Source organism: Heptranchias perlo, unplaced genomic scaffold (assembly GCF_035084215.1).
Source record: "Heptranchias perlo isolate sHepPer1 unplaced genomic scaffold, sHepPer1.hap1 HAP1_SCAFFOLD_50, whole genome shotgun sequence".
In the NCBI taxonomy this organism is placed as follows: Eukaryota; Metazoa; Chordata; class Chondrichthyes; order Hexanchiformes; family Hexanchidae; genus Heptranchias; species Heptranchias perlo.
Genome location: NW_027139516.1, coordinates 1440413 through 1453489, shown reverse-complemented (window position 1 = coordinate 1453489; position 13077 = coordinate 1440413). Strand labels below are relative to the sequence as shown.

Genomic DNA, 13077 nt, shown 5'->3' with positions numbered 1-13077 from the left:
GTGTTAAAGGAGAGAGAGGCGGAGAGGTTTAAGGAGGCATTTCCAGAGCTTAGGTAGCTGAAGGCACAGCCGGCAATGGTGGAGCGATTTAAATCGGGGATGCGCAAGAGGCCAGAATTGGAGGAGCACAGAGATTTTTTTTATTCGTTCATGGGATGTGGGTGTCGCTGGCAAGGCCAGAATTTATTGCCCAAACCTAATTGCCCTTGAGAAGGTGGTGGTGAGCCGTCTTCTTGAACCGCTGCAGTCCGTGTGGTGAAGGTTCTCCCTCAGTGTTGTTCGGTAGGGAGTTCCAGGATCCAACGGCGATGAAGGAACGGCCGATATATTTCCAAGTCGGGATGGTGTGTGACTTGGAGGGGAACGTGCAGGTGGTGTTATTCCCATGTACTTGCTGCCTTTGTCCTTCTAGGTGGTTGAGGTCACGGGTTTGTGAGGTGCTGTGCAAGAAGGCAATCGAGTAACAAGTCGAGCAATGTATTCCGCTCAATCATTGATCATTCCAATCAGATCTTCTGCTTTTCAGCTGCACTTCCCCCCAAACATTGCAAATAATTTTGCTCAGTGTTTGTTTCGCTTGTTTAATATTTTGTTCTCCGGCTTAGCTAGATTAATATTTCATTTCAATTATCAATGACAGGGAGCAATGAACAATGAACCAGTGAGCAAAGTTTCGTTTATTATTAAAAAGCAGTGATTCCGAAATTATCCAGGCTGATATGAATGGTATAAGAAGTAGTGATTTCGACATGATTTAAATACGCAGCCTTCAGAATCCAAAGTCAGACGCGTTACCGTTTCACCACGAGGTCTACTGATGGCATAGATTATATATATATATATATTATATATACTTATTATATACATAAATTTCTATGTTTGATGCAGTGTTCCCTTGTGGTTGGGAATAGTTCATTGCACAAAAATAATTCAAGTCTGTGAGACATTTAATGTTTTTTTAATCGCCATTAATACGTTCTGTTGCACACTGAAGGAAATGCTAACTTGTTTGCCAAGTGACAATTAAAACGTCAATAAATCTTTGTATTTTGCATGTCATGAACTTTTATCCCTTCCCGTTTTACATACTGTATTTTAGGAGTCTGCTTAAAAGTGTTTAGTGCTTATTGTACCAGGAATCTGGTGTAGCCGCTGTTAAATTTAAAAAGGTTTGTAGCCCCTTTCACGCTTGAAGAAGCTCGACGCTGGAGGTTTCTGGGAGCAAGTCCCAACAAAATGTTTCCCTCCGAGGTCAAATCGGGGACTTTCTGCGTGTAACTGGTGAACATGATAACTGCTGCACTGTGGAAATGAAAAACTTTTCGTTCTCAGCTCTGAAGGAAGTGTCTCGGGAAAACATGAACTGTTGACTCTCTTCACACTGACTCTTTTCACGAATATTTCATCGATCGAAACTCTCCAAGTCACAGGGAAAAAATGTCAAAGTCATTAAACTCCCGAATTAGCCCCAAAATCTATCAATCTCAGTTTTTAAATTTTCAATTGACCCCCAGCCTCAACTGCTTTTTGAGGGAGAGAGTTCCAGAATTCCACTCCCCTTTGTGTGAAGAAGTGCTTCCTGACATCAACCCTGAACGGCCCAGCTCTAATTTTAAGGTTATGCCCCCTTGTTCTGGACTCTCCCCACCAGAGGAAATAGTCTCTATCTGCCCTGTCAAATCCTTTAATAATCCAAACACCTCAATTAGATCACCCCTTAATATTCTGCACTCAAGGGAATGCAAGTCTGGTCTTTGCAACCTGTCCTCATAATTGCTTATCAAGGATAGCCAACAAAAAGGGTTTTACGACGGCTGGCTCTTTAATGCGTTGGGTTTTGTCAACGGGCTCGTTGGTCTAGGGGTATGATTCTCGCTTCGGGGTTGTCTGTCCAAATATGTGAGAGGTCCCGGGTTCAAATCCCGGACGAGCCCTTATTTTACTCTTCAACTTCCAAAGACAGAAAAGTACTCAAATCAACCCACATGAGTGAAACAATTACAACGTTTCATACTATTACCAAACACAACTGCCCAACGTGGTTCTGATGAAAGGTCATTGACCTGAAACATTAACTCGGTTTCTCTCTCCACAGATGCTGCCTGACCTGCTGAGGGTTTCCAGAATTTTCTGTGTCATCAGAGTATCACTTCCCTCATCACCGAACTACACTCCTCCACTAGATGCAGCCTTGTGGTGCAAACAGGCTCCTTCGGCACAGCCAGGTGTTCTGCTTTAGGCATTAATTATAACTATAACTTTGGAACTTGTTAGTTAAAACATATGGCCTTGCCCATTGACCAGAGAGCAGAATGGTGTTTGTCTCTCACCAGTACAGCCCTTTCCCGCTTCGTCAGCTTGGAATGATACGTAGCTATCATACATATCTCACACCTCTCCTGCTTCCCTGTGAAGCTGGTAAGACGAATAGCACACAATGCTGTCTGACACACATACACACCAGCTCTGACTGATTTAAAGGCCTTGTTATGATTGTCAGAGAATTGTTTATATCAAAAGGATAATTAAACTTATGAGTATTATGATATCAGCTCCGATCCAAGAGTTTCTGGACTTCAGAATCTACTCGTCTCTATATTAAACATATGCATGCATATAAAATGAAGCAAATCTGTCTGATGATTGTAGTTTCATTCTCCCAACAGAGATTTATACTTCCTTACTTAAGAGGCAAATGGTAAAGGTTAATATTAATTCAATATAAAGACTAACTCTTTCCTTACAATACAGATACCCCAAACTAATATAACACTTCAAACTGATAGAGCTTCTCAAATTAAAAGAGTACCTCAAACTAATACGGTACCTCAAGCTAATACAATACCTGAAACGGATAGAGAATCTGAAACTAATATGATACCTCAAGCTAATACATCATCTCAAACTATTAAAGAACCTCAAATTAATACAGTACCTCAATCAAATACAACACCTTAAACTAATACAGTACCTCAAACCGATACAGAACCTGAAACATAAATTAATACCTCAAACTAATACAGCATCTCAATCTAATACAGTATCTCAAAGCAATAAAGTACCTCAAACAAATACAACAGCTTAATCCAATACAGCACCTCAAACTGATGCAGAATCTGAAATTAATATTTTTTTTTATTCGTGAATGGGATGTGGGTGTCGCTGGCGAGGCCGGTATTTATTGCCCATCCCTAATTACCCTTGAGAAGGTGGTGGTGAGCCGCCTTGTTGAACCGCTGCAATCCGTGTGACGAAGGCTCTCCCGCAGTGCTAATAAGTAACAGACAAAGCAGCGATTAGCGCGCCGGTTGCAGGAGAGCTGGTTGGCGGTGATATCGATGCTGTGAGCGAGATCAGACCGTTTCCATGTTTCCACAAACAATGTTCCTTCCTTTATTTCTGGAAAAGTAACACTGATAATGGACAACTACATTTCTGTGGCTGCAACATGAAACTTTGGCCAGGTGACACGCTGCTTTCGTGTATCTTGCAAGAAACCACACCGGTTGGTCTCTGTGGCGCAATCGGTTAGCGCGTTCGGCTATTAACCGTAAAGGCTGATGGTTCGAGCAAGAAAACACTCAATGAACATTATCATCTGCGCATGCCATTCGCAATAGTTTAAACTGCGGTCGGATAACAAGTACATGAAAAAAACAGTGAAATGTTTGTGTCGGCGCGATGCTCTGGGATTCCCTGCCTGACCATCGCTACCTGTCCTTCTCTGCAGCCTTCCTGAATACAGCGCAGTAAATGTATCCCTGTGAAATGAGCTCCTGGACAGTAATATGGAAATTAGTTTGGCTGAGGGGTGATATCCATATCACAGAGCTTGAAGTATCAGTTTTCCGTAGTATAGTGGTTATCACGTTTGCCGAGAAAGCGAAAGGTCCCCGGTTCGAAACCGGGCGGAAGCATTTTGAAACCTTGTCCCCATTAAAAATGATTAAATATTTAACGATTCACATTGCTGAATGATGTGAACAAAGTCCATATCTCCCAGCCCTGTTCATGCAGTCCGTTGGGAGCAGGCGATGAATGCCAGCGTGATATTGGGGGTGAAGGCTGCTTCCAAGACTGTCTCACACCCGGTGGGATCTGGCGGAGATTTGATCAGCCCGATCCATTTAACCAATACATGAAACGGTGTTTGAGAAACATTCAAAAAATATAATAACATCCAGGATCATGTCTTCAGAGTGCGTGGCGCAAAGGTCTGACTCCAGATCAAAAGGTTGTGTGTTCACATCACATCGGGGTCACTGTTTCTTTCACCGCTCACATGAGACTGGATAATTCCCGAATGAAGGTTTCAATTGCTTTTTCACACAAAACAAAACAGAAGTTTGGTCTCAACCCTGACTCAGTACCTCCCCAGTGGCAGGGAGGGGAGCGCCTGATACCCTCATTTATTTCATGCAACAAACTGACACGAATACTGGTATTGATTCAAAATCGACCTGCAGATGGACACACACAGAAAAAAGACAACCACAGAAACAGACAGCAAATACTTGTGTATATATATATATATATATATATATATCTGTATATATCGCCTTTAACGTGGTCAGACGATTTAAGCTCGGTGAACTTGCTTCTGCTTTCTGAACTGTACTTGTCCATCCTTCAGAGGTCACGGGAAAAATATTTTTTGCCTTTCGAAAAAAGACGCGAAAAGCAGAGACATGTTTTGTTTTCAACACGGCTGGTGAAATGGCCGGACTATCATAAATTAGGGGTCGCCTTTGAAACACTGAAAGGAGACTACCTAAAAATCACTGAGTGCAAATTTAAAATCACGGTCACTATTTATTTAGGTCTGAAAGAAATAACAATAAACATGGCATGATGTGGAGATGCCGGTGATGGACTGGGGTTGACAATTGTAAACAATTTTACAACACCAAGTTATAGTCCAGAAATTTTATTTTAAATTCACAAGCTTTCGGAGGCTTCCTCCTTCCTCAGGTGAACGTTTGTTGGAAACGTTTGTCATTTCCAACAAACGTTCACCTGAGGAAGGAGGAAGCCTCCGAAAGCTTGTGAATTTAAAATAAAATTGCTGGACTATAACTTGGTGTTGTAAAATTGTTTACAATAAACATGGCAGTCAGCGTCCGCGGTGAGACGGTGTCGAACTTGTTTGCTGCGAAGTTCAACGCTGGGCTAAAGTTGAAGGACGCGAACCCACTCAATGGAAAGAATGAGCTCAGAACCAACAGGTCCCGTCAACGTCAAACACCTCCTTTCTTGTTCAATGGAGGGAGCAGAGGCGTGTTCATCATCAGACGCCAGCAACTTTAAGAAATGGAACAGATAAAGGTACAGATGCAAGTTCCAAATCTTTTCAATGCAAAGTTATTTCACTTTATTTAAAGTGCGGTGAGGCTGAAAACGGGTCCCAGATGATTTGCGTTCACTCGTGACATGTTTTCCAGTGTTTGTCCGTCAGATTTGCAATTCAATTGGTATTGGATATTGAAGATATTTCAGGATGATTGCACAACATACCATGTGTAAAGCAACCATCTTGATAACTTCAATCATCACACACTCTACATCGACTCTGCAGAGGCCCCAGCACCCCTTTCAATATTGTTTTTCTTAACTCACAGTTTTCAAAAGGGAATTGGATAAACGCTTGGATGGAAACTTTTTCTGGTCTATGGGGAAACAGCAGGCGAGTGGGACTAACTGGACAGCACTTTCAGAGAGCTGGCACAGGCACGATGGGCCGAATGGCATCTGAATGGCGCTGTCCTATTCTATGATTCTATTAATAGGTCAATATCCACCTGTCACTGAGCCTCTCTAAATGGAGCGCAGTAATCGTGTCCCTGTGAAATGAGCTCCTGAACAGTAATACGGAAATTAGCGTGGCTGAGCGGTTTGAAACTGTGGTTCGGCTCCGAACAGGAAATTTCCTCTCTCGCTTTGATTAGTTTATCAATTATCTCCCCCCTTTCGATCTTAAATGTCTTTATATTTTTTTTGATCTCTTCTTCTCCTGTCATGTCCACAATATTAGTCTCCCTGGTAAATACTGAAGCAAAGTGATTATTTAATATTTCTGCCATTTCGCTGTCATTGCCTGTGAGTTTGTCATGTGTATCCCTTAGTGGCCCTATTCCAATCCTAAATTTTCTTTGGCTGTTGATGTGTCCAGAATACTTCGCTTTTTTGATCTTCCTTTTTGCCTTTCGAATAGTTCTTTAGACTTCTTTCCCAGTCTTTTCACATTCCCCTCTCTCCTTTATTGTCTCTTGTGTGCCTTTTTCTTTTGTTTCAATTTTGTCCTTATTTCTTTATTCATCCCTGTTGTATCATTTCTGGCTATTTTTTTCTTGCTTTGTCGTGGGATATATTTCTCCTGGACTTTATCGATCATCGTTTTAAATGTTTCCCACTGCTGTTCTATTTCTTTGTCCCGGTCATTAATATGTCAAACATTTCACCATTCAAAACTTCTCAAGTCACATATGCATGACAAAGCCAGTTGCTTTTGTGGGAGGAGCAAATCAACTTGGCAGAAAAATCAGCTGCAGCCCAATCCGCAAATAAAATATTTCCACGTCTTGGTAAAAATCAGCAATGTCAGAAGTGGGATTCTAACCCACGCCTCCAGAAGAGACTGCGACCTGAACGCAGCGCCTTGGAGCGCTCGGCCATTCTGACTACCGATACCATGCTTTCTTCTGCATTATTTCTGCACTGTTGGCCAGTGATAGCAGCATAAAACTTTAAAATGGTCTTCGCCTAATGTGGGGCTCGAACCCACGATGCTGAGATTAATAGTCTCATGTTCCACCAACTGATCTAGCCAGGCCTGAGTCTGAATAACCGCCTGATCTGTTATTGCAGCAAGCAGGAGAAAGACTCCATTTCAAATGAGGGACAGGATCAACTGTCACTTCGAAAGGCACGGACCAATCAAGGGCAGTCAGCATGGATTTGTTGAGGGGAGGTCGTGTCCAACTGACCTGATTGAATTTTTCGAGGAGATGACAAGGAGGATCGATGAGGGTAGCGCAATTGATGTCGTCTACATGGATTGCAGCAAGGCTTTTGAAAAATTCCCACATGGCAGATTGGTCGAAAAAGTAAAGGCCCATGGGATCCAAGGGAATGTGGCTTATTGGATCCAAAATTAGCTGAGTGCTAGAAAGCAAAGGGTAATGGTCAACGGGTGTTTTTGCGGCTGGAAGGCTGTTTCCAGTGGGGTGTCGCAGGGCTCGGTACTTGGTCCTTTGCTTTTTGTGGTATACATTAACGATTTGGACTTAAGCGTCGGGGGCATGATTGAGAAATTTGCGGTTGACATAAAAATAGGCCGTGTGGTTGATAGCGAGGTGGAAAGCTGTGGACTGTGGGTGTTCAGGCAATTTTCTGATAAAAAAAAACACTCAATCTGTCTCTGAACTTATTTTGAACGAATACGTGTGTTTGACCCGGCACAGGCACGATGGGCCGAATGATCTCCTCTTGTGGACTAACATAATACCATGATACTAAGTGTTATCAGATGGAAAAGCAACACATTCCAAATAAGGGCAGAGAGAGGAAACTAGTCTAACAGCATAACAGCACGGTGAGATATTGTATTTGAGAAGGATGAGGAGGGATAGTTTATCAAGGTGGTAGTCACATCGGGTATCATTTGTGACTTTGCAAAGGACCATTTCATGCTGAGACAGGGGCGGAAACCTGATTGGAGCGATTCAGCCCGGGCGCGGCCCCACCGTGTGCGGGGTGAGACGGAGGGGGGCGGGTGGAAGCAGCATAAAAGTTTAAAACGGTACTCGCCCAACGTGGGGCTCAAACCCACTACCCTGAGAGTTTTTAAAGATAAGGGGGAGCAGCCACTGTCTGTGTCTCCAGCTGCAATGGAAAGAACACATTCCAAGTACGAGCAGAGAGAGCACACCATTCAGCTACCCATTGTGTTACACACCATGCTATCGGTTTCCGTAGTGTAGTGGTTATCACGTTCGCTTTACACGCGAAAGGTCCCCAGTTCGATCCCGGGCGGAAACATTATGTTGGAACTTGGTCTCCACAAACAGACAGATCGATTTTCTTCTCCTGCCAAAAAGGGAGACAGTGGCTGTTGCCGTATTCTTTGTCACCTGCATATTTTACTTCATGAAACAGATAATTTTGAGTGAGAGAAAACTGATCCACAGTGACGCTCTTTTCAAGTTTTATTCCCTTCTCATCTGGAAGGATATATTGGCTTTGGAAATAGTGGCTTTTGAAAGGAGTTAGTCCGGTGGGATGGACAAACCTTTTCCAATGGTGGGGGACAAGGGAATACGAACCAACCATCCACCAAGTTCTCCCGAATTCTCCGGTTCAATGGGAAACCGGTCAACAAAAGCCCTTTCATTGACCGTGGAGGTTCAGACAATTTTCTGATAACAAAGCGCTCAATCTATTTCTCTTGTCTATTTCCCGATGTTTCCGGATACTGTCTGCATCTCTGCCCTGTGTTTATCTCACTATGTGTCCACCTGCAGGGTGGTTTTTGAACGAAGATGTGTGTTTGTCTTCTGTTTTTTGCATTAAATAAATGAGGTCATCAGGTGCTTCCCTCCCGGCCAGAGGCAGACTTTCGAGCAGGGTTCTGTTAATTGTGAAGACGCAAAGAAAACTTGAATTGCAGAATTGTTCAAACCGGCTCTCAGGGAAAAAAATGTGATCCCCACGTGATTTGAACCCGCAACCTTCTGATCTGGCGTCAGACGCGCTACCGTTGCGTCACGATGCCTGGGTATTTCAATGCGTGTTTGTTTCTATCAATGTTTGTCAAGCACCGCTTTCGAGCTCCCAGATTGGTGGAATGGGTTGGCTTTCAAATCCCCGCCCACTCCCACCGGATGTCAGGCAGCATCAGAAGTATCCTTCACCTGTCAGCGGTAGCATGGCGCTCGCTTCCATCGCCTGCTGTCAGCGGACTGCAGCAAATACAATTACATTCATCCTGCACCCAGAATTATCACATCACAGGAAATGGATGTGGGAAACTGCTCAAGATACATAACAGGACGGGAAACTTCTGAAAAACACGTGGACTTTCGATGTTTGGACTTTGGTGAGAACTGCAAAAAAGAAGGTGTGAAAAAATAAATTATGGGTGTGATGCTTGTATATAAAGTGAATGTTTGTTTTCGGATTTCTCCCGTTACTGTCGCAAATATGGGTTGTTAATCCATCAACAATAACGTCCGCTTGATTTTAGCCCAATTGGTTACAAAAATAGCAATTTTAATAGACTGATTACAGCAGAGTTGCACTACAGGTATCTTCAACATTACATTCAACAGTATTATTATTATTATAATACAACTGTCTACAGATTACATTAATGACAAGCAATCAACACAACCTGACCTGTCTGCGAATCCAGGTATATCAGACCTGACATTTGCGGACTGCCTGTGGCAATGGACTTCCGACTGTCCCCTATTGAGAGCTCTAACATTTGAGAAGGGAGCATGCCCTATCTTTATACGATTCGGCTGCATTGTTCTGTACGTAAGCACTACTGATCTTAACTCATGGTCGTAAACCATCCCACTTTGCTGACTCTCAGAAACCACCAAGGGTTGTTTATTGTCTCAGTTTTTTTTAGACTTTCTCCGTCATCAGGTTTTGGATGCATATACTAGGTTAACACAACCTGGAGTTCAGGTGTCCAGGACACCCAAGTTTCTCTGGACATCAACATTTTATAGTTTCTCACCATTTCAAAAATATTCAGTTCTCTGTTCTTCCTACCAAAGTGAATAACCTCACATTTCCCCACATTATAATCCATCTGCCACATTCTTGCCCACACGCTTAACCTGTCTGTATCCCTTTGTAGACTCTTTGTGTCCTCTTCACAGCTTACTTTCCCACCTAGATTTGTATCTTCAACAAACTTGGATACAATACACTCGATCCCTTCATCAAGTCATTACAAGTCGTCTATAGGCATATAAATAGTAAACTGGTAGTGAGAGGAGGGGTAAGAACGATTAGGGACCAAAAGGGAGATCTACACATGAAGGCATCGGGCATGGCTGAGGTTCTAAATGAGTATTTTGCATCTGTCTTTACCGAGGTAGAAAATGCTGCCTAAATCACAGTAAATCACAGTAAAATGGGAGGTAGTTGAGATACTGGATGGGGTGAAAATTGATAAAGAGGAGATACTAGAAAGGCTGGCTGTACTTAAAGTAGATAAGTCATCTGGTCCGAATGGGATGCATCCTCGGTTGCTGAGGGAAGTAAGGGTGTAAATTGCCGAGGTCCTGGCCACAATCTTTCAATCCTCCTTAGATACAGGGTTTGGTGCCAGAGAACTGGAGAATTGCAGATGTTACACCCTTGTTCAAAAAAGGTTGTAAGGATAAACCCAACAATGAGAGGCCAGTCAGTTTAACCACGGTGGTGGGAAGCTTTTAGAAATTATAATCTGGGACAAAATTAATAGTCATTTGGACAGGAAAGCCACTTTGGATTTGTTAAAGGCAAATCGTGATTGAGTTTTGTGGTGAGTTAACAGAGAGGGCTGATGAGGGCAATGTGGTTGATGTTGTGTAAATGTCCTTTCAAAAGGCATTTGATAAAGTGCCACAAAATAGACTTGTCAAAAGGGGCGATAGTGGCTGCTTCCTTATTCTTTAAAAGCGCTTTCTTTTATTTCACTCAACAGATAACTTTGAGTGAGCGAAAACTGATCCACAGTGACGCTTATTTCAAGTTTATACCTTTTAATCTGAAAGGATATATTGGCCTTGGAAGGAGTGCAGCACAGATTCACCAGATTGTTACCAGGGTTAAGGAGTTAAGTTATGAGAAGATGTGGTATAAATTAGGTTTAAAATCACACAAGTCACACTGCAAAAAGTTTTCATTTTTGATACATACATTAATGACCTGGGCTTGAGTATACAGGGTATAATTTGAAAGATTGCAGATGACACGAATATCGGGAATGTAGTAAACAATGTGGTGGATAGTATCAGACTTCAGGAGGACATCGACAGCCTGGTGAAATGGACTTTATTAATAGAGGCATAGAGTACAAAAGCAACAAAGTTATGCTAACCGTTCATAAAACATTGGTTGGGCTGCAGCTGGAGGATTGTGTTCAATTCTGTGCACCGCACTTTAGGAAAGGTGTCAATGCCTTGGAGAGGGTGCAGAGGAGATTTACTAGAACGGTAACAGGGATGAGGGACTTCAGTTATGAGACGAGAATGGAGAAGCTGGGATTGACCCCTTAGAGCAGAGAAGGTAAAGGGGAGATTTGAAAGAGGTGTTCAAAATAATGAAAGGTTTTGATAGAGCAAATAAGGAGAAACTGTTTTCAGTGGCAGAAGAGTTGGTAACCAGAGGACACAGATTTAAGGTAATTGGTAAAAGAGCCTGAGGCGACATGAGGGAATATAATTTAAACAGCGAGTTGTTATGATCTGGAATGCGCTGCCTGAAAGGCCGGTGGAAGCAGATTCAATAGTAACTTTCAAAAGGTGATTGGATAAATACTTGAAAAGAAATAAAAATCAGGGCTTATGAGGAAAGAGCTTATGGGTGGTTAGACTACTTGGATCGCTCTTTCAGAGAGCTAGCACAGGCACGATGGGCCGAATGATCGCCTTCTATGTTGCAACATATTAAGTGTTGCTGGGCGAAGAAGCAACACATTCCAAATCAGAACAGAGACAGGAGACTAAGTCAGTTCCCCATTGTTTTTAATGAGATAGCAGCGGGTTCCGTAGTGTAGCGGTGATCGGGTTTGCTTTGCACGCGAAAAGTTCCCGAGCGTAAACATTATGTTGAAACTTGCTCTCCATAAACATCCAGCGAGGAGTTTTTTCTCCTGCCAAAAAGGGCGACAGTGGCTGCTCCCTTATTCTTGAAATGCTGCATCTTTTACTTCACTAAACAGATAACTTTGAGTGAGAGAAAACTGATCCGCAGTGACGCTCATTTCAAGTTTTATTCCCTTTTACTCTAAAAGGGTATATTGGCCTTGGAAGGAGCGCAGCCCAGATTTACCAGAATGTTAGCAGGGCTCGAAGGGTTAAATTATGAGGAGCGGTTGCATACTTGTATTCCCTGGAATATCGAAGGATTTTTCGGATTTTGGAAGGGAGATGGACAAACCCTTTCCGCTGGGGAGGGAGCCTCAGACAATATCACAATAGCTGCTTTCCGAGTGAAAACGGCCCAACGCATCACTGTGAATATGAGAGACGAGTCTCTCGGTGCCGCGTCCTGCACAGTGAATGTCAAAACTTTTAAAAGGTGCAGAAACATAAACCTCCAATGGGAGTGAGATTTTGTCAGAGGTTGCTGCCTTCCCTGCTGCTCTTGCCCTTTGCGAGGCACCTATTTCGGTTTCAATTTCCAAACTGGGTGAGTTGGTGATCACAGTACAGTAGACTCAGCGGTCCCGGGTGAAATGGAGAGAAATCAGCCGTGGCGCAGACATACTGCAGGAGAGAGTCAGAGCTGGGATTCACCCCTGAAAGCAACAGAAACAGTTTGAAAGAGAAATCGTCCAACGTGGGGTTTGAACCCACGACCCGGAGACTCGGAGTCTCATGCTCTACCGACTGAGCTAGCCGGGCCTAAAGCACTCGACCACTCTTGTCTGTCATTGCAGTAAACTCGGCCCTGGGTGTCCATGTGCAGCAATCCCAACACAACGACTCTATCATTGGCTGTGTTTATCTCTGTGTGTGTGTCCACCTTCAGGTTGATTTTGAGCGAATACGAGTGTTTGTCTTCTGTTTGTAACATTAAATAAAATAGCGCATCAGACACTTCCCTCCCTGACACGGGGGAACCAGTGAGACAGACTTGTTTTTGAGAAAACGCAAATGAAGCATTAATTGCGGAATTATACAGACTCTTATCAGCGCCAAAAGTAGATTTACAATATATACACCCCAATAAATAAATACTACAGATCCGTGTAATACATTTGCAACCAACAGAGTCACGAAACCATAAATATTATTTGTACCTAATACAAACACTCTCAGATATATTTCGAAACTATTCGCACCTTCTCTGGTG

The 13077-nt window shown here is 43.0% G+C and overlaps 5 non-coding genes across 5 annotated transcripts; 2 read left to right on the top strand and 3 right to left on the bottom strand.

The window, feature by feature from the left end:
* Positions 1 to 1846: 1846 nt before the first annotated feature.
* Positions 1847 to 1934, top strand: trnap-cgg (transfer RNA proline (anticodon CGG)). The gene is given in 2 exon segments: positions 1847 to 1882; positions 1899 to 1934. It is a non-coding gene; the product is annotated as a tRNA-Pro (tRNA).
* Positions 1935 to 6595: 4661 nt separating this feature from the next.
* trnal-cag (transfer RNA leucine (anticodon CAG)) lies at positions 6596 to 6678 on the bottom strand. The gene has a single exon. It is a non-coding gene; the product is annotated as a tRNA-Leu (tRNA).
* A 78-nt stretch (positions 6679 to 6756) lies between these two features.
* On the bottom strand, positions 6757 to 6829 carry trnan-auu (transfer RNA asparagine (anticodon AUU)). Its single transcript has one exon. It is a non-coding gene; the product is annotated as a tRNA-Asn (tRNA).
* A 1135-nt stretch (positions 6830 to 7964) lies between these two features.
* Positions 7965 to 8037, top strand: trnav-uac (transfer RNA valine (anticodon UAC)). The gene has a single exon. It is a non-coding gene; the product is annotated as a tRNA-Val (tRNA).
* A 4516-nt stretch (positions 8038 to 12553) lies between these two features.
* Positions 12554 to 12626, bottom strand: trnar-ccg (transfer RNA arginine (anticodon CCG)). Its single transcript has one exon. It is a non-coding gene; the product is annotated as a tRNA-Arg (tRNA).
* Positions 12627 to 13077: the final 451 nt, after the last annotated feature.